The 21,830-nt window shown below is 38.5% G+C and overlaps 1 long non-coding RNA gene across 2 annotated transcripts in view; it reads right to left on the bottom strand.

Moving 5' to 3' along the window:
• Window positions 1–21,198, bottom strand: part of LOC110394816 — a 77,130-nt gene extending 55,932 nt beyond the window's left edge. The window contains exons 1-3 of one of the 2 annotated variants that reach the window (XR_002435930.1): window positions 20,485–21,198; window positions 17,022–17,067; window positions 2,665–5,307 (exon numbers count right to left, since the gene is read on the bottom strand). This is a non-coding gene — a long non-coding RNA (uncharacterized LOC110394816). Of the gene's footprint in view, window positions 1–2,664; window positions 5,308–17,021; window positions 17,068–20,484 lie in introns of those variants that run through there. The other variant, XR_002435929.1, reaches the window with a different exon arrangement.

Raw genomic sequence — 21,830 nt, 5'->3', positions numbered from 1 at the left:
ATAAGAATTCCTAATCCAGAGAACCCTTGATTCTCCTCGATAAAAATACTCATGACAACTTTGCATGGTTTCCTGTCACAACAGAAATATTTCAGGCCTCCAGACTTCTCGTGGTGAAGTAAACCCACATCTGAGAAAGGAAAAATAAAGCAGAGCGAGAGGACGTTTTTCCAGGAAAACGGCCTTAAATCAGTTTGAAAGCATGTTTAGCTGCCTGTAGCATTTCCTTTTGACAAAGAAAATGTAATAATCATCTCCAGCTGTGACCCTAGCAATAAACAAATTCCTATTGTCATTCTGAGGCCATAAACCCACAGTTTCTCTGCTGGAAACAAAGAGTCATTCAGGTGCCAAGCATAAAGGCCTGTTATTTGTACAAAAAAAACCCACATGTACTTATGGGAAGTCCACAATCAATGTAAGAAGTACATATGCTTTCAAGCAGAGTGAATCCACAGTTCTCAGCAGATTTCATATCATCTAGTTTAAATTGTCTCAGGCTTCTTCTCAGCTGCAGAAGACATACAAGGGTAAGCCAGCGTGATAAACTCCCTGTAACCCCTGGTTATATTGGAGGGGTAGAGAAAAGCTGTATAAGTTAACTTTGATGCAAGGAACATACAGCAGTTCCAAATATCTTAAAATAGAATAGTTGTAATGAAGAATGACAATTACATATTTTTTCCTTTCACATAGCAAGAGGTATGGGTTTACCAAATGCCATGGAGACTTACACATAGGCTTATGGGAGTTCAATGTTCCCTCTGGTTCCTCATATTTTACCCTGTCTTTTGGCTCTCTTTCACAGGTGTTGAAAAACCTGGATGAATGCAAATTCTATTTTCTTTCCCTTTTGTTCATGATATCAGTGCAGGTCCCTGCCCTTTGCGTTGCTCTTAACTATAAAAGGGAGCACACAGCTCCTAAGCTCTAAGCATATGGTCAGAAGTCATTATAGATTTCTTACTGCAGGAAAGACAGATTGGTTAGGAGAAAATAGAAAAAAAGGGGGAAAAAAAGAAAAAAAGATCAAATTCTCAAGAACATTTCAAGAAGATATCTTATCCTAAGTCTAAGAGATGTTATATGATGATATGGTGATATGATGGTGATATAATATAATGGTGATATATAGTGATAGAAGTTTTTTCCCCTATAGCTGTTATTACAGACGTGCAGACCTGATCAACTTTAATTAGAATAATAAAATCATAGAATCACAAAGGTTGGAAAAGACTGTTTTGTGTGGATTTCTTCATCTGTCCTAATCGTCTCTGTGAAACCTGGGGAGGAGGCAGAGTGAACGACAAAGAAACACCTTTCTCTCTGAATATTCGTCCTCACACTACTGTGCACTTTAACATTCACCTAGCATCCTAAATGGGGAAACATGACTGACCAACATCTTTTTTTCTCAGTTTTGTGCATCATAGAATCACAGAATCACCCATGTTGGAAAAGACCTCCAAGATCATCCAGTTCAACCATCCACCTACCACCAATTTTCCCCCATAAACCATCTAAACCATGTCCCTTAGTACATCTAAATATTTCTTGAAGACCTCCAGGGATGGTGACTCAACCACCTCCCTGGGCAGCCTGTTCCAGCATCTGATGACTCTTTTGGAGAAGAAATTGTCCCTGAAATTCTACCTGAACGTCCCCTAGCCCAACTAGAGGCCATTCCCTCTTGTGCTATCGCTAGTTACGTGGGAGAAGAGGCCAACACTGACCTCACCACAACCTCGCTTCAGGAGTTTAGAGAGTGATAAGGTCTCCCCTGAGCCTCCTCTTCTCCAGTCTAAATAATCCCAGTTCACCCAGCAGCTCTTCAGAGGACTGTGCTCCAGATCCCTCACCAGCTTTATTGCCCTTCTCTGGACATGCTCCAGGGCCTCAATGTCTTTCTTGGACTGAGAACATTCTTTCAACATCTAAAGTCAGTTTGGTAAAACTGCAAGAACACCTAAGTCTCCATATGAAACATCTCTTTTCCCTACTTTGCTGCCCCAACAAGTTTTTCTGCTTTAAGCAGTGAAAGCTGAAAAAACACCTGGCTGTATTCTTTGCACTTGACAGGGAAGATGACACATTATCTGTCCTTTCCTACAAACATTCCTTCATCCTTCCGTAGCCTGTTTCAGTTTGTGCAACTAATTATGACCTCTGAGACGCTATTTAATTCCAACAGAGGAGAAGAGATCTAGCTGGCTCCGATAATGCAGCATGTCCACATAAAGACAGGCAAAGAGAGAGAGTGTCCTCGATTCCTCAATAATTCCATCTTCATTGTGGGTGACAAATAGTTCAGTCAATTCTTGGCTGCCGTCTGATAGGATTATTGTAAATAGCCTCTGTGAGGCGTCATTTTTATGCGCACACACTCATCCAAATTAAGTGATAATCTTGTTGATACTGGAATTAAATAATAAAGTGGGCACCAATCACTTCAAACAACAACAAACAGCAATCTGGTATCTTATTAATCATTAAAATTAGCCCCATGAAAAGCAGCAGATCCTCAGCTTGTACAAACTGGCATTTATGCAGTGAAATCAGTGGCAATGGATTAATTTTTTCCCACAGGAGATTCGGCCTTTTATGTCTTTATATATAACCCCTGTAGCATATTATGTGTTACATTAGGGCCTGCACTATGTTTCATCTTTATAGTGATAGGTGTACAGCAAAGAACATTATCATGATGGGGCAAATTGTGAGACTATTTCTGTTTTGCAGTGTTTCTGTTCATTTTGAGCATGATTCTTGAAACAAAGAGGATACATGAGACAGACAGAGGTTCAAAGCAGAGCATAGTATTTCAAGAAGACTTATGGAACTGGATGCAAACCAGTTATTCCTTCTTGTGCACCTGGGTATTACGGGAAGTGATACAATTCCTCTGTGTTACTCAATCCTGCTACAAGGCAGTGAATAATATTCCATGCAGAGGTCACCATTATAAAACAAACGCTTGAAGAGCAAAGGAAGTATTTTCTCTTAATATTCAGTTTCAGATTTTAATTATCATAATGTGGCAAGTCGGCTAAGATTCTGTAACAGCCCGTATTCACAATATAAACCCATAGGAAACATTAATGCAGCATAACTAAGTTCTTTTATACAGTTTTTTCCAGCTTTTTCATAAATGCTAAGTAAGGGAACTTTGCTTCAAATTATTTCAGTGAGCTTAATTTAAAATACAGTACATTACATGTGCCGTGTAGTTGACAGAGAGCATCTGATCAATAACCATTGCTCTGCTGATGATATAATAATTTTAACTGAGTCATTAATTTGGACTTTCAGCACAGTCTTACCAAAACAAAGGTAACAATTCATGGAAGCACAGGAAGAAAAAATTCTTCTGCCATCAATTCAGTGCAAAACGAGAGCTTCTCTTCTCTTGACATCCAGTCAAACATTGCATCAACTCATGCTAGCCCTTTGGTGCCACTCAGCTGCCACCACTCTGTCTGTCTACATTGTCTGCCAAAAGGAAACCTGCAGCTCCTCCCGCCCAACCTCTGTCACAGCACAGAATCCCATCCAGCAGCTTCATTTTCTCAACCAGTAATTTGTCTCTAGTTGATGCAGATTCAAAGACACTCACAACGAAGATTTCTGCTAACTGTTTCTGCTGCTCTGCTCTACAGTGTGCTCTCATCTCTGGTTTTATTTATCTAACTTTAATTTTCACTTAATGTCTGCTGCTTTCCCATTCTTTGTCAGTTTTGAGGATGACAGAATCAGAAATGCCATCTTCTGTAGCTGCTTAGATATTGGAAATAAGAAGATAAACACGGTTCATTACTTAGGTCATTTCCTTTTGGAATGTTTTAAAAAGTTATTTACACATAAAATTTATGAAGGAGATTGCTAGTTGTTTTTATTATCATTTCATGCTATGATCAGTTACAAAACCCTTCCAGTTAATTGAGAATTCCCATTAATACTCTCAGCCCACTCTGATTCATTTGGCATCCTGAACAGCTAAACTGTTGGATCTGCTCTGAAATCAGTTATGCAAATTACCCATTGATTACATCATTAAGGCGATGGCCTTGTGCATATGCACCATACTGATGGAGTGCAGCAGAAGGTGTTATCCATACTGAGTGTCTTTTCACATTGATATTTGGAGTTATTAGCTGAGCTGTTCAAATGATAAAACTTAACTGATGTGATGTTGTGTCTGGGCTGATTAACCTTGTTTCTCTGTGGAGCTAATTAGTTTGGTTGCCACACTGTGCTGGCAGAGCTATGGATTATATGGTTCTGTCTCTAACAAGTTTTCCTCTGTATTCAGAATGATACATGACTTTACTGTATGATACACCCATGCTTCTAGACACAAAGAGTACTCCCTAGCAAAGGATGCTGTATATATATTAAGAAAGACACAATCCATATCAATCAGGGTATTAGGGACTGCTGATTCACCCTTTCTCTATAAGAAGGGAAACACTGCTTTTTCAAGATATTAGAAATGTTAACCATGCTCCCATGTTAACACTGTCAAAAAAAGTCTCTTAAAGAGAAAACGAGTCGTTAAACCAGAAAAAAAAAAATAGAACTGGCAAAGGTTCTGGGAGGGAAGGGTCCCACCATCAGTTCTGAGTTTGGACGGTTGGTTCCAGACAGCACTCACTGTTGGCTGGATGTGGTTTCCTCAGCATTTTATCCGAAGGGCTGGAAGCAGAAAAAACTAGGAGAGGAATTTCAGGATGAGTATTGTAAGGGTAATAGCACCATACTCTTCATTTCTCTCTGTAAGAAATGAGGGGAGATTCTCAAGGACCAACTTTGCTTAAAAAAAAATCTCACTGGCTATCATCTACAGACAAGAGAGAGAAAAAGGTTTTATTTCATGAGAATCATAACTGCTGAAATAAAATCCTGCCTGAAATCAGTCTCTAGAGAAACTGTCTTTCTGCATAGACAACACGATGAAGCTGAAGAATAAAATATCTCAAGCTAAATAGTAAACCTTCAGCCAAAACAGCCTGGTATGTAGATGTCTGATACAGATCTCATTGGGAAAAGGAATCATACCCATTGCATCACTACGGCCCAGGTTTCTGGCTAGTGGTGGTTGGTATGTTCAGGAATCATGCCATGCAGCTGTCTTTGGACTTGCGCTTAGCAGTTTCATCATCTGGACATGATACAGCATCGTTCTCTATCAATATACAACTTGTTCCTAACTGAAGGAGGAAGGGGTGTAGGTTGACTTAGTCACCGAACAGGACACTGAAGCCTCCTTCTGGCTGTAGAATCACCCAGGAGAAAACTCATAATAAGGGACTGTATTTAAAAAAAAAAGAAAGAAAGAAAAAAAAGAGAGAGCATTGATTAAAAGAATCTTTGATTAAAAGAAACCTTTGATTAAAAGAACCTTTGATTATGTGAAAGAGCCCAGTTCCCCAAGCACGTAAAACACAAGCCATTGGCACTGCAATCTTCAAAAATTCAGGCAGCCCAAAGGGATTGTGTACTTGTCCAAAGAAGCCTTGCAAAGCACCTGACATTCACCTGCCACTCAGAAGTGCCAATATCTTTGACAGGTGCATAAATTCAGTTTCACACCTTCAGTGCCACGTATTTTTCAGTAGCTTTCAAGGCTCAGCAATCTGTTGAAATGTTTATTTGTATGACAGATACTCTGCAATGGACAGGCTTGCTTTTGAGAAGCTACAAAAGTCATACTGACCCTAAGTTAAGAGAAAATAAGGCTTCAATTCCCAAACTCGTGGTTTACTTGGAGCATTTTATACTTGGATAAAAACACAGCTCCCATAGAAGTAAAGTGCAAAATGCTAGAAGTAGTTGGAGTTGTCATGTCTGTGTAAGAGCTCATTTCTTAGTGGATTCTGAAGGCAATACGATTTTCAGCAGATGTTTGGAGAGGAATCCAGTACAATATCCTCAATGACTTGCTGGAATGACTCATGGCCAACAGGAAACAAGGCAGTGATAAGCTCAAATGAGGCCGTGGGAGGCAATATACTAAAAGCTCATTATAAACATCATTCTTTTACCCATTCTTATGAAGCAAAACAGAGCACTGTTGGTTTTTGCTGTTGCTTTTGTTTTTGCAGTGAAGAATAGAGAATAATTAGGACAGGACATTCTTTCAGGCAGTATCTCCTTCTTTAGATAGGAAAGCTGGAGGGTAATTTTTAAATGAAACCTAACTTGGAGCAACTCACTTGTCTCTATACCTGGCAGATTATGACCATTATAAAGTATCACTTTGGTTTTATTTATAGAATCATAGAATCATAGAATTAGCTAGGTTGGAAAAGACCTACAAGATCACCTAGTCCAACCATCCACCTACCACCAACAACCCCACTAAACCATGTCTCCCAACGCTATTTCCCATAAACTAACCCACAAATCCATCACTCTTTCTTGTTTGGCTATGCAGTCTTCTCCCTGATTAAGGAGGACTGGACTGATATTATACATTGTTTATATAGTTGATGAAAGAAAAAGCTTATGGGATATGATTCACATAACACATTTAGTGCATCTTCTTTGAGTTGAGATCCTGTAATTAAAAACTAAGTCTCAATGTGTTGATAATAAAGGAAAAGGAAATAACTCTGCTTGGGGAAAAAATAAGAATAAAATCACATCTCCATTCCTATCAATTCTGTCTCCGTGCCACTCTAAATTATGGCTCACCTGAGTCAGAATACAAAAAGGATATACGTGTCTACATTTCCACATATACATTTCTACAGAGCCAACTAGACTGAGTCATGTCCTATTCATTCATTTGCCATACTCATTGTAAAATATATCTGGAATATTTTAGAGGTTTCTATATTACTCACGGCATATTTTAATAATCATAGAGTGTTTTGCTTGAAAAAAAAAAACAGTTGAAAAAAAAACAAGCGGAAATAATGGGAAGAAAGTTTAGTAGATAACTATAACTCAGTTGTTTTCATGAGAGCTCTGCATTTCTGACTTTGATCCACAGTCTGCTGATAGGTAGCTGCGGGTAGCTGGTAGCTGGGTCCTTGATCTATGCAAAATTAGTGGCAGTATATACAGAGGAGATTCATAAAGAGGACTCGTTAGGCTCTCATTGCTACCCAATTAGGCTAATGATTCTGTAGAAATGTGAACAGGTAAATGAGGACTGTACGTTTGGATGGAGCTTTCAGAAGATCTAAATTAGGGGACTGAAACAGCAAAGAACAATTTGCAGGAGTGCAGTGATATTTTAGGCAGGGATGTTGCATGAAGTTTTTAGCAGACCACTGAAAAATAAGCCATCTGTTTACTTAGGTAATTAAATCATGTTTCCTGGTGAAGTAGAGTGTGATGGAACTGTCATGAACAGTGGGAATTTCAGAAATTAACCCTCCACTGGTAGCTACATTTAATAGCGGCTTTATTAGGGCACAGCTCAAACAGAGGGAAGTAGAAAATTAAAAGGAGACAAATACATCGGGTTGTATTTTGCTGCCTTTATCTACTTAAAACTTAGATGACAAGTTTAAACTTGACTCATAGGTACCTCGATCATCTTTGAAGAGAGACAGATACTTATAGAGAGTGATTCATCCCATCTTAAAATAGTAGTTTAACGTATCTGAAAAGAATTGCCTTCTAGAGGCATTTAGAAGCACCCTTCTCTTACTATTGACCATAACAGGATCCTTATCAACTCGATGGGATTACATATTCAAGTTTTAAATAGATATCATTAGGTTTTAAATGGTGTTTGAGATTTGTCTTGTCAGGGCAGTGATTCAAAGGCCCTGAAGTCTTTCAATTTCTTGTTCCAGTTCCGAGTATTTGATTAAAGCAAATCGGAAATTTTCCAAGTGGACTTCTTTCCCCTTCAGAGAATGCCAATATGTATGTGTCAACATGGTTAATATATATATATATATATTTATATTTATGAGAGTAGTGAGTACAGCATACAAAGTCATTGTCTGCTATTGTAAAGAAAGTTCCACGTGGAGAAGACCATGAGGGTTTGGCTGTAATTCAGTCTGTGAGCTGTGGATATACGTATACATGTCTTTGCACAAATACTCTCCGTCAAAAATATAACAACATAAGTATAAAACCCAGTGAAAGGGACAAAGTAGAAACTACCTACAAATATGAGAGTTCCTGTTCATCCTATTCATACTGCTATGTTTGGGATCCTCTGTCTTATGGTGCTTAGATGGAATTGCTCTAAAAAACATTCAGAATCTGTATTTTTGTTTTTCCATAGTTTAATTTACAAGGTGGGAAAAAGGAAGTTGGACCTAAAAAAAAACAACCCCACACATCTTTGTTCTTTATATCTTTCTTCATTCTAACATATCTACTTGATGAATTGTAGTTTATTCTCCAAAAAATGCCTCCAATGAGTGTAGTCATTTTATTTATTCATATTATGTTCATATATATTCATATTTATTCATATTATTCAATTATTTTAGTCTGAGATCATCCAGGGAGCTTTGATAATGAGCTGTCCTGACCCAGAGAGGAGGTCGAAAGAACAAACTGGAGGTCTCCCACTTTTAAATGATCTCATGGTATCATCTATTCCATGAAAACAAGCACAGCGGCCTAAAAACAACCATCCTACAGAAAGATAGCAAGGAGTCAAAGATCTGGGAGGAAACTGAGTGTGTTCAGTCACAAAAAGGCAGCAATTTTAGAAGAATATCCACCAATAATTTTTTTTTTTTTTTTGACACAATGACAGTATGATTTTGGGAAAATCATAGAATCACAGAATCATAGAATGGCTTGGGTTGGAAGGGACCCCAAGGATCATCAAGTTCCAGCCCCCCCTGCCGCAAAATCGTAGCCCAGTAGAAATTTGGGAAAACCTACTGATTTTATTTATCCATCTGCTTATTTATTGTTGTGCATATGTGTGTGTGCGTATCTTTGCAGAGTCCATAAGGAGACTCAATTTTTTAGTTTTTTGTAATCTGCAGTTTTACAGCATGATCTGCCTGAATGATGTAAGAGGAAAGGTTATTTTTATCGAGCAGCTGTCAAAAGAATATGTATATATTTTCAACCATATGCAACGCATGCTTCTTGCTGAGAAGAACAAGTTTTCAACATTTCTGGTAAAGCACTTAAAATAGCTGATTTGAGGATGACAGTTGTTTACCGGATTTACCAAATCAGAAAACAAGATGTCAGAATCCATTAATACAATATAGGGGGAAAAATACACAATTTACATCATTGTACAGCTGAATAAAGCGTGACAAGGCACAAATATCACAAAAGAACAAAGGAGTGCCCCAGTATTTGCTCTAATATTTTACATTAAAAATAATACTAGCCACAGCTAATGACTTAATGAGAATGTAGGATAAACAGAAAAAATATAAAAGAAAGTAGGATTTCTCTCAGACAGCTATTAAATCAGAATGGAGTAAGTAATGAGGAAGTTTGAAAATATATATATTTATAATCTAACCTCTGAAGCATTAGTTATGGTGTTTAGATTTAATTTTCTGCTCTGTGACAGATTCTTGTGTTGACGTGAAGGTAAACCACTGAAGTTCAGCTATTACAACATATCTACAGGTAGGGTTCACATCCAAGCTTTTTGGATGAGATTCACTTTACCTAAATGGAAGTGTCTGCAGTGCAGGGGTGGGATTCAAATCCAAATGCAGACATGTAAATGTAAGTCTGAGAGTCAGCTTCCGTATAAAGAACACCATTTGGCAGCTCTGTTCCAGTTTACCGTATCGTAGCCATACAGTATTGCTGAAGTTGTCCTGAGGTATCTGGAGCTTTGTCCAGATATGGCACTGTCATAATATTACATAAACATTTTTTTCCCCTTGTTATTTCAGTGTTTTATCTGAGGAACTATGCCAGCTCCTAAGAGAGATATTATTGGTTTTTCAGAATTCCTATGAGCATCATTTGATGACCTAGCTATAGTTATTCCCGTGTTCATCACACTTGGCTCAAACACAGCTGTGCAATCTAAATCTCTGTATTAATTATTTAGTGCATCTTTATTGCTTCATAAGGTTAATGTGAGAACATCAGTTTATGTGGATTAGTTGAACTCAGTGTGTTCAGAACCTGCATTAAAAACAATACTTCAGTGGTAAACCACCACAGACTCTTTATCCTCCATCAGTAGCAAAAGTTCTCTCTAATTAATGGGAAAAATTTGGATATGCAAAATGTAATTACCACCATTGAATTTATCCAGGAAATCGGGTTAATTACTCTGTTTTAAGACACTTTGGAGACAAAAAAAATGCAAATCATGGCTGGATTAACATAAAGCAGTAAAAAAAATAAAGCCTTATGAAAAGTTCAGCGGTGTCTAATTGCCAGGTCCTCAGTTTATATCCCTTATGTATACCATTGAGTTCCAGCTCTGCTGTGACCTTTTAATTCCTGCTGTGCAATGAGCTTATTTTTGTTAATATTTAATATTGATATATTATCAGTTCTTTGCTTCAGCTAAATATCACAGCTGATTTTGGAAGCTAAACTTTCATTCCCAGCTTAAACTAACTATAATAACTGGTATGGCATTGACCTCAGAAAAAAAAAAATAAACAAAAAGTCTCTCTTCAGCACTGTTGTCTCTTTAGGGCTGAAAAATGAGAAAAACAGGGAATGGAATTTAATAAACTGACAGCTTGAAGCCATGATCAAGATTTGTGATTTTTATGGTTATTTGTACAAGACATGTAAGATGATTCCAGATGTACACATTTAAATCTGATTTCTCCTAGTCTGTGATCGAATTCCTGCAGTGGAGACCAGCAAGTAGGCAAAGGAACAAGGATCAAATTCTACAGGCAATTAAACATATTGACATACTTTAAGCAAACTCCTTTCACCATGGACAACTCCAAGATCATAATATATATTTTACCTTTTATTTTCCACATTTTTTCCTTTTTTTTTTTTTTAAATTACATTACATTTTAATTTGTGTCCTCCTTCAGAAGCATGCATCTCATTGCACAACAGCATGGAGATCTTGCAGGATGGAAGGTACATTTCATAGAATCCTAGAATCCTAGAATCATAGAGTCATTAAGGTTCATTAAAAACCTCTGGAATTCCCAGAGAAATTCAACCTGTCTGAACCTTGGACTTTAGTAAGACTTCCTGCAGTAACTGAAAGCATGCAGCCAGCAGTGTGTGCCCTGCCCACGAGCAATCTGCTGAGCAGGCAGCAGCAGTGCTTCTGAATGCGGTCAGAGAAGCATGCAGTCTCACTGGGATTCCTGGAGAGTTACAGCTAAGAGACGACAAATGGGCTAAGAAATATTCTTACAGGCAAGAAGTGGTGTCACAATGTTTAATAATCAAAAAATGAAAGAACTGAACATGTTGCTACTAATTTTACTCTTGATAATCAACTGTATACCCATCAACAGACATTCTTAAGCTACGGCAAATCTTGTGTAGCAGCAGAGTTGTTGTTCAGGGAACTGGTCAGTGGGTTCAGGAAATGTTTAGATGTTGAACTGAGGGACATGGTGTAGTGGGAAATATTGGTGGTAGGTGGACAATTGGACTGCGTGATCTTGCAGGTCTTTTCCAACCTTGGTGATTCTATGACTTGGAAGTTGAAAGCAGAATTGTCTTATATCATCCTGTGAATACTATTTTAACTGAAAGTTAAAAAAAAAAGCAATTTTGAAGTTTTAAATGAATTTAATTTAATTTGCTTGCCAAAGCTTTAGTCTTTGTCTTATTGAGGCTTTAGTCGTTTATTTAAAAAAAGATATATCTGAAATGACCAGAGAAGTACTGAAATATCAGAAAACAGAACTCGTAGGTGGATGTTGAAAATATTGAACCATTTCTACTCCTTTGCAGAACTATGCCCGTTAGAAGATCCTACAGCATCACCAGCAATAGATTTGGAAATTATTACACTCTGAAGATTATGAAGACAAATAGTGATCCACTTTTGAGAAGGGAATTCTCTAACTATGCTTAAATTAAATGTTTTCGTCATATCTTCCCATTGCTTTTTCTTTTCTGAAGTTGGAATGTTCACAAATGCAAGAGAAAAAAAAAGATTGCTAGTATTGAATCTTCCTTCTGCTGTTTTGTTTTGTTTTTTTTTCCCAAAAGATCATTAGCTATTTGGCACAAGTGCAGGCATGTGAATATATTTCACAGTAATAGCTTTTACAAGTCTGATGATACATTTCAGAAGAGAGAGCTTTTCTATTAACTGCAATAGCTCTTGTTAGCAACTTGAGCGAAGTGAGGATGGTATTAAAAATTATAATCAATGACTCAGGAGAGAGCTACAAATTACTTTGCCACATTACAGGAAAATGAAGATTCCCCCAAACTTCTGTATAGCAGATGCATAAATAGGCAATGTTGTATAATATAGAAGGATAACAACCGACTATCAATTTGGCAAAGCGATCCCACCAAATAGGAGTAATCAGAAATATATGACAGGAAGATGAGACCTTTATCGTCACTGAAAAAACAATGAAGACTGTTAGAATTGGGCAAGGTGCCCAACTGCCAAAACAAATCAATGAGATTTAAGACATGTTCATACTTAAGGACCATGGAACACGGAAAATATTTACAGATAGCTTCTAAACATCTGCTAAAGGAGAAGATCCGCTAAATGTGTCACAAGCAGATGACTGTGAAAGGAGAGAAGAGGCTACCAAAAGCAGGAAATATTATTCTTAATGAAATTCCTGTAATTCAGATGCACCACATTCATCTAACCAAAGCATTACCTAGAAGAGTTATTCAGTGTTTCTTTTTTAATTCCCATCTTATAAACCTCAAATTGTGATGTCCCTTGGCCTCTGTTCATGATCAGGATGTATTATATTATGGGTTTTTTGGCCCATATACTACAATTTCAAGACAACTTCAGAGTTCGGGTACTCTCCCCAGTATGCAGTTACACATCATATGCCAATGAGTGTTGTTATTAGGCCTCTTTTATCCACTCAACCAATAGCCCACTTTCATACATCCCAAGCCAACCCTGGAAATACAGTATGAAGGAGAACATCACAGTTTTTTTTGTCCCTGGTAATAGAATGGGATGTCTTATACTAACACAGTGAAATATATTTTATACACTGATATCGTTATTGTCCTGAGATTGAAACATCTATGTCTCTCCAGGCATCCTAAGGCCATTCTTATGACAACAGTCTTTTTAGATGAGAGCAAAATGAGATTATGTCTACTTAGAATGCAAAGCTTCAAGACAAGGTTTAGAGGCAGAGGAGTATAAATAAAAGATTATTAAAATGTATAAAAATGAATAAATAAAAATTCATAAAGTAAACAATGGGCTTGTATTTATCTCAGTAGATCAGACTCTTATTTTCATCCAGAGGAAAAATAAGGTTGTCAGAAAGTTTACCCTATTCTACTAACTGGCATCCAGTCTTCCAGCAATACCTTCATCCTAGCTACTATCTCCATTGAATAATATATGCTTTGAGGGCATCAAATATCCCATTATCCAGTTGTCAATGTATTCCCAGAATTCCTGGTCATATTGCAAGCCTCCTCCAAAAATATGAGATTTATTCTGCCCATAGTTCTTTAAATATCTGTGAGAGGACTACAGATTCCAAGATCAGCCAATCAAACAGCCATGGCAGGGACTTGGACACTACTTTGCAATTATCTATCAAGTTTATGTATAGCCTCTGTCTCTGGCATGGTTTTGGCCTAAATCAACAAACATACTCCCATAAAATTCCAAGGCATGATCCAGAAGTTAGCCAGAGCTAGAGAGCACACCCAGAAAGCAGCACAAGTACTTGGTCCAGTCTGGGCAGCTCCAATACTTTAACAGAACAAACAGAAGCTGTGCCATGCCACTTAGAGTAAGAGCTAGCAAATGGTTCTCTAGCCTATTTCAATTATTAATATGGCTTTAGCCCTACAGTGGAGCCTCGGAAATGCTGATGCCTCAACAGTGAAATGGAGCCATCAGACAAGTAGGCAGTAAGCAAAGTTGCTGCTGCCAGACACACTCATTGGCTCAGTTCTAGCCTTAGCTATAGAAAGTCACTTACTTATGTGAATGAAATCTCTTACAGGCTAAAAGGGACCAGTTTATGTTTGCAAAACATAGATATATGCTACAAAAAATGCATCTCATATGAGGAAGATTGATAGAGAAGGCCTGTTTCTGGATACTGAATAAGAAGGAACATGGTGCTAGCCAGGTAACTTTGGAAATTACAGCAGGAATGGGTTGAATGGCCCTTCCCATGCAGCTCTCTGAAATCACAGAATGTTCTGATGCTCTTCCACAGACAACAGAAGCATGCTCCAGGCACCAGTCGCCAAACCTGATTATTTTGTTCAACTGCTGGAGACTAACAGTGTCAGTCTGGGGGAGCCGATGCATCTGTCACTGCTGTAACTGTCACAGATGAAAGAGAAGGACCAGAATTTTTAATGAGAATAAATGTTCACCGTTCGTTATTTATCACAGCTAAAAATAGGAGCCTGTTCAACAGCAGAATACCTCAAGTACAAGCCAGTGATTCATTGGTGTGGTCAAAAATGAAGGGTGTATTTATTTCTAGATGGTGATTTACCGGAGTTCTCATTATTGTCCTAATTCTGTTACCAGTGAAGTCACTGATGTCATCACTAACTTCCCACACACTGATTTAAAGACCAGAATGTTTTTTAAATCATCTAGTTTTGTTTCCTGCAGAACAGAACGTAGTACAGTAGCTTCATAAACTGGTTCTCCAACAGATTTTAATTCAATAAACTTATGAAGATTCCATACCAGAACCTTTCACATAGGTACCCCAATAATACCATTATTTATCATTAATTTCTCATATGTTTCAAAATAGTTAGATTTTCTCATTTGTTTCAAAATAGTTAGATAATGATAGATTATATAATTATCTAACTATAATGATAGATAGATAATAAAAACCTCTGCTGTCACTCAGATGACAATAATATTTTTTGTTGCTTCTCCCTTCAGCTGAGATTCAGCGTTACCTAAATTAAGGTTTCAGCTTTTCATTGGTGTGAATAAATTCCCAGCAGAGTCAACAAAGATCAGAGGCTTAGCACAGGTGTCTCGATAAAGATGAGTCTGCTGGCAGATCAGCCAGATCACATTTATTGATGGTGTTGGCTAGATCTCCACTATCTATAGCAGGATTTTAAACACTTAGATTGTATCTAGACATTATGGTAGTCTTCAATTTAACAGTCTTATCCTGGAGCTGAATGCACCCCAGGTCTTGCTTCACTAGCCCAAGAACAGCCTAAGGCCCCTTGTAACAGGTGATATATCTGCTGGTAATTGGCAGGAAGGACACGGCCTGCAGAAGAGCCAAGACTTTCTTGAACAGCTACTGGAGGCCAGGTAGAAAAGCGTGCTGCCGGAAACATCACTGGATACTTTGGCCAGGAAACCTAATCCTGCCCTAACTGGATATCACATTTTGCCCTGGTGAGGCCACATTTAGAGTACTGTGTCCAATTCTGGGCTCCCCAGTTCAAAAAAAGACAGGGATCTCCTAGAAGGAGTCCAGCAGAGGGCCACAAAGATGATAAAGGGCCTGGAGCATCTCCTGAATGAGGAAAGGCTGAGAGATCTGGATCTGTTCAGCCTGGGGAAAAGAAGAGGGGGACAAATGGATGAGGCCAGGCTCTTCTCGGTGGTGTGTAGTGACAGGACAAGGAGCAATGGCCTAAAACCTGAACATAGGAAGTTCCATACAAACATGGGCTGGAGCACCTCTCCTTTGAAGACAGGCTGAGGGAGATGAGCTAGAGTCTAGAGAAGAGAAGGCTCCAGGGAGACCTTACAGTGGACTTGCAGTGCCTTATGGGTACGTACAGAAAAGGTGGAGGGAGAATTTTTGCAAAGGCATGTAGTGATAGAACAAGCAGAAATGGCTTCAAAATGGAAGACAGTAGGTGTAGATTAAACATTACATCTCTGGGGAGGCCTCATTGCAGCCTACCTATACTTAAAGAGAGCTTATAAACAGGAGGGAACTGACTTTACACGAGCAGACAGCAATAGAATAAAGAGGAATGGCTTTGAACTAAAGCTCAGAGAGGGTACATCAAACTCAAAGAGGGTAGATTTAGGTTAGATATAAGGAAGAAGTCATCTTCACTGAGGGGGGTGAGGCACTGGCACAGGTTGCCCAGTGATGTGGTTGATGCCCCATCCCTGGTGACTTTCAAGGTGAGGCTGGATCACGCCTGGGCAACCTGATCTAGCTGTGGTGCCCCTGTTCATTGCAGGGGAGTTGGACTAGATGGCCCTCAGAGGTCCCTTTCAACTCTAAGGGTTCTATGGTTCTATGATTCTGTGATTCTGAAAGAGGGGAGATTTAGTTTAGATGTTAGGAGGAGATTCTATACTTCTGGGGTGGTGAGGCCCTGGCACTGCTGCCCAGAGAGGCTTCTTTCTCTGGAAGTCCTCAAGGCTAAGTTGGATGGGGCTTTGGGAAACCTGGTCTGGTGGGAGGTACTTCTACCCATGGCATAGTTTTAGAACTGGACAGGCTTAAAGGTCCCTTCCAACCCAAGCCATTCTGTAATTCTTTGATTCTATGATTCTAAGGAGTCAGAGAATGGTTTTTTTCTCATCTATGAATGGCTTTGACAGCAGAAAACAGATTCTGTCCCATTCATTATAAGTAGTAGAGGTGGAGATCTGTCTGTTTTTGCCTTTAGGTTTGGTCCAGCCAGAAGATGTTGCTGTTAATACGGTCTTTTTTAAGGTGAGATGCAGTCCCTGAACCCAGCTCTACTACTAGACTCATAGCTATTAATGAATTTTTCTTATTACATCCCGTGCAATATGACATACAAAGAATATGAGCAAACAAAGAGCACACTAACTCCAAAACTCAAAATAATATAACTGGACTCATGACACTCTCTGGAGACTCTGTGTTGCATCGTAAGTATATAGTAATTTCTATTATCTGTATTAGAGGCGATAGAAACATACCTTGGTGATGGAAACATACCTGCATGTCCAAAAGGTAGTTCCTTTCAAGTAGCCCAGTTATGCTCCTGTGCATGCAAACAATAAAGTTATTTCTGCTTGTAAGACTTTTTTCATCATATTATATCTTCTGTCCATTAATTTTAGAATAAAGAAACATACATTGTAAACAAGCATTACTTTTAAAACACCAGAAAATCTATTATTTAATATTTACATTGGGATATAATTTATTTTAGAACCAACTTGTTCTCAGTGGAAATTTGTCTTATACATTCCACAAAGGAATAATTCAAAATTTGACTTGCAGATACCATTGAAATCTATATTAAAAAATAAATATCTTCCTAAATTCTGAGACTTTGCAGGGAGAATGCAACAGCATTAGGGATTGCATTTCAATCACTTCTTGGACAGAAAACATCCATCACCATTTCTTTCCTTCTCATTTTTTTCTACGTGGTCTCATTTTTCTAACACAATTTGAAAAGCTTAAGGGTGTAATAAACCATTTACATTGTGTAGCAATGTAACTGAAGGAGAAATAAAGCCATTATGCCTTCTATGCCTTTACCCTTGTGACTGTCCCTTTCTGCTAAAACAATGATGAGGTGGTACACAGTTCCTACAGAAATAAGTACAGTTAAGCACTTCTCCATCTGTAGATGTAGAACTTTGCTTGTGGAGTAATAATGGGGAACTTCATACCGATATGAAGTGTTTTGATTACTCCAGAAATGCCATCACATTGTCCATCCTGAATTATGTAGGCAGCGGCAAATTGTAATTTCGAGTATCCCATGAGTTGTTCTGAAAACTCCTTGACTGGAGATTCAATTCTTCCCCTCCAAACACAAATCTTATTATGAATGGAAGACATCAAGGCAAGAAACAAAAGCCTAGAACTGAAGAAGTGGCATGAGGAAGGAGGTTACATGGGTCCAAAGTTAAAGACATGGGATGGAAGGAGTTTGCATCTCCTTATACATGCTGGGAAGATTTCTGTTGCATTGGCACAGATTCAAAGAAATAGCAAAAGTGAAAAAGAACTGCAGTCACCTTAGAGACAGAACATGAATTTAGGATATAATTTTATTCTTCAGCAATTGCTCTCTGAATAAGTTTTGCTCCATGCCAGTTCCAAAGGGTGTGCAACTCACCTGCACAATCTGCATGGCCACATTTTGACATGAAATTAAGTCAAATTCTACTTGCCTGCACATTTGAGTCAATCCCTTGGGCATTATTATATCACTCATTTGTGGGTGCAACCAGAGAAAACTCATGCACAAGCAAAAGAGGAAAACTTTATCAAAGGTTAGTTAATTTTTACACAGCGTGCAGAAACAGGGGAGAAATACTTCTGTACTGCTTGCCAAAGGGAAACAACTATGTAGCTACAGAATGAGTTATAACTTAAAGTGTTTTGTTTTCTCTCAGCTGAACCTCTCGTATCTTTATGGCTGGATGGAAGACTTGGATGGTTGATAATCAGCAGCGTAAGGTACTTCACTGTCTTCTGGCAGAAGCAGCTGACGCAGAGCAATTAGTGCATTAGCTTCTCCACCCTGGAGATCTGTGTTCAACATGTAATTCAGGATTCAGTTCCCCAGTGGAGATTGTAGTCCATCGATTTCATTGGAGCCAAATTGCTCTAAGCAGTGCAGCCATGATCCCAGGCGAAAATTCTACTTGATAGTTCCCCTCCTTGTTCTCATCTGTTCAGTCGTAAATTCACCACTGTATTTAATGGAGAAGCATGTAATAAATGGCAAATAGTTTTAAGACAGGGGTTTGCAAAGTCTCTCAGAAGTAATTTCCATGAAATTTGGAAGGTCGTTGACTTGCTTTGTATTTCTTGATGACAGTAGTATAACTTAGGTACTTGAATTTTATTGTTTCTTGGAACAATTCAACCATATTTGGACACAATTTTGTGTCCAAGAAAATTCAGACCAGGAGGAGTAAGCAAGAATGACAAAGTGAACATGGGACAGCTTACTGTTGGTCAGTACTGACAGAATCTGAAATGCACATCCAGCCATTGCTGAAAGATAATTGTCAGCTGAGCGTAACTGAGCAAAGGAGGAAAAATCAGTAGAGTTGAGTCATTTTCCAAGAGAATGTTGTTTTAAAATGGAGGTAAAAAATTAGGTTGGAAAAGAAATCCTGCTGCTGTAAATCATGCTGCTGCATGCAATCTGGCCTGTTAGGATGGCTGAAAAACACCTCTTGGTAATGCAACCTTTTAGCCACTGCAACCTCGATAATCTGACTTTATTGCACTTCAAATTGACTTTGAAAATCTTGTAACAAGTCAAGGGAAATAACAAAGATGGTGACATTTTTGCAATGAGAACACTGCCATGTCTTGAGAAAATGCCATAATTTGATTGCAGTCTTCAGGACATGCCATTGCAAAGGCAGCATGGGATGTCCTGTATTTAGTGCTTCTCTCAGTGGGTTTATCACAATAGGAAAAATGCTTATACATTACAAGTAATTATTCTGTCAGCACTGGAACTTTCAATTTGCAGAGAGAAGTAGCAGAACTGTGATTTCCCATGTGCAGTCAGGGTGATTTAAGCAGTGAGGCTTGTCCAAGAAAACAAAGGACATGCACTAAATTATAAGGAATCTCAATTACCAATTTATTTAATTTTCACATTCATACAGACCTTGGAGTATAACCTGGAGGGACTACACAAATATGCAGCTGCATTTGGAAGACGTTACACAGATATGTGGCTTCAACTGCGTTGTGTGGTATGAGGGATCATTAAAGATGTAAGTAGCCAAAACATCCTCAGCTTCCACAGTAATTCTATTGCTTATTCCAAGACTACAGGTCACTGATTTTTCTCCTTTAGTATAAAAACAGGTTCTGTATTTACATCTAAGCTTCCTCAAGTGTTTTGACTTCTGACTCCCTCTTAACATGTATAGTATATATATGTAATGAATCTACATGATTTCACTGAACTAAGACCATTTTTTTACTCATATTAGTGACTCTGCAGAACTGAATTTGGTCCTTAATAAGAAAAATAATATAACATTAGTTTTCTAACTAAGTTACTTGCTCTTGGTGAAAATCTCGTGAATCTTCACAAGCATGAGTTCCAAGGGAAAATTAAACCACTTAGAGGAACCTCTCCTCTTATTGGAAACTATTTCTTTGAGCAAGGAATCTCAAAGGTGGTAGAAGAACTGGGTATCTGCACACCACCAAGTTATACAGCCAAGTCCACCATGAAAGGAAATACTTCCCATCATCTTTGCTCTTAGCAAATAGCTCATGGTCCATAGTTATTCAAGGAGAGAGAGAGAGATGGATGTTAGCTATTTATGTGCAGAAACTAGCCACTAGATTAAGTGAAGATGTTTGCCCATGGCCTTCAAACTTAGTAATCCCTCCACTTTTGTTGCAAAAGAGAGAAGATGTTCCTTAAACTCCCACCTACGTGAGCTTATAATGCACTTACCCACTGACTTCAAGAAGTTCTTCAAACGGCACCGCTGAGAGAAAAGATTCATGCACTGCACTCTGCCTTTTCATTGTGTTACTCTAATGCCCGCAACGTATCTTTTTAATCAGCACATTCTGTCTTGAGAACAGACTTGCAGAGGATTGCTGGAACGGCAATAAAAATGGCTTTGTTTTCCTCCTGTTCATGGGAGCAGGGGCACCAGCAGCGATTAGTTTTGTCACTAAGGCAACTACTGGCAGGGAGAGAGAAGGAAAGGGTTTCACAGAGCAACCCTCCTATGGCCATTATGCAGCAGCATAGCGCACAAATTCTTTCCTTGGAGAACACAGTATCCTAGTTTACTGGCTGTGAAATTATTTTCCTCCATAACACTGAGAAGATAGAGCCTGTGGGGTGTAAAAGAGGGGATGCTGCTTGCTGGATTATGGTCTGCGCTCTGTTTCTCAGTGTAGCCATGTGTTTCATGACCAGACGAACACGAATCAGTTTAAGGCAAGGCAAGATGCCTCCGTCCTACCTCCCCCACCCACGTTCCCAACATAACACAAACCAGAAGCTATACAATTATGCCAGAATGAGAGAATCCATTACATCTCTGTCTCTTAGGAAGAAGCAGAGCCTATAATGCAGATGTTTTTACAGCTGTGAGTACTGCTGGTGATTTAATGATTTTGGATAATTGATCCCTAAAATTGTTGTTTTTATGGATGAAGGGGGAAAAGAGTTTGGGGGAGGGAAAAAGGAAGAGAGCAATGAATAAAAGCAAAAAAAAAACCCAGAAACCCAGAATCTAAGCTGCCATTAAGTTCATTTCTATTTTGCAAGACATAGCACTTAAAAATGATGTTTAACAGAGACTGTTTGGAGAGAGATCTAACACACAGAATGACTGTAACCCTACCTCTTGCTGAGTCCCCACTGACTTTGGAGCTGCTGCCATACCACAAATTCAGAGTACTTCCTTTTTTTTTTTTTTTTGCATAAACTCTTCATTATGCTCGCAGCTAGTGACCAAAAGAGGATGGAAAATAAACTGAAATATAAATCACCGCATTGTTTCCTGCACTTGTAAATTCTTCTTCCCTTTTGCTGCATTATCCATGCTGTCAGAGCATCAGGTTTGTTATTGATGCCTTTGTTCTAATATCAAATCATGAATCTTCTTGCCCCCTTTATCTAATAATGCAACAGCAAACAGCAAACTCTAGCATTTCAGAGCTGAATGCACATTATTTATCTAGCAAGATCATGTTAGAGTTCAGCTTAAACAAGAAAATCCCAGATCCATCACACTCTCCTCTCCTCTCCTCTCCTCTCCTCTCCTCTCCTCTCCTCTCCTC

Source organism: Numida meleagris, chromosome 2, assembly GCF_002078875.1.
Source record: "Numida meleagris isolate 19003 breed g44 Domestic line chromosome 2, NumMel1.0, whole genome shotgun sequence".
In the NCBI taxonomy this organism is placed as follows: Eukaryota; Metazoa; Chordata; class Aves; order Galliformes; family Numididae; genus Numida; species Numida meleagris.
Note: the sequence above shows the minus strand (reverse complement) of the source record. Positions and strands in the feature narration are given on the sequence as shown.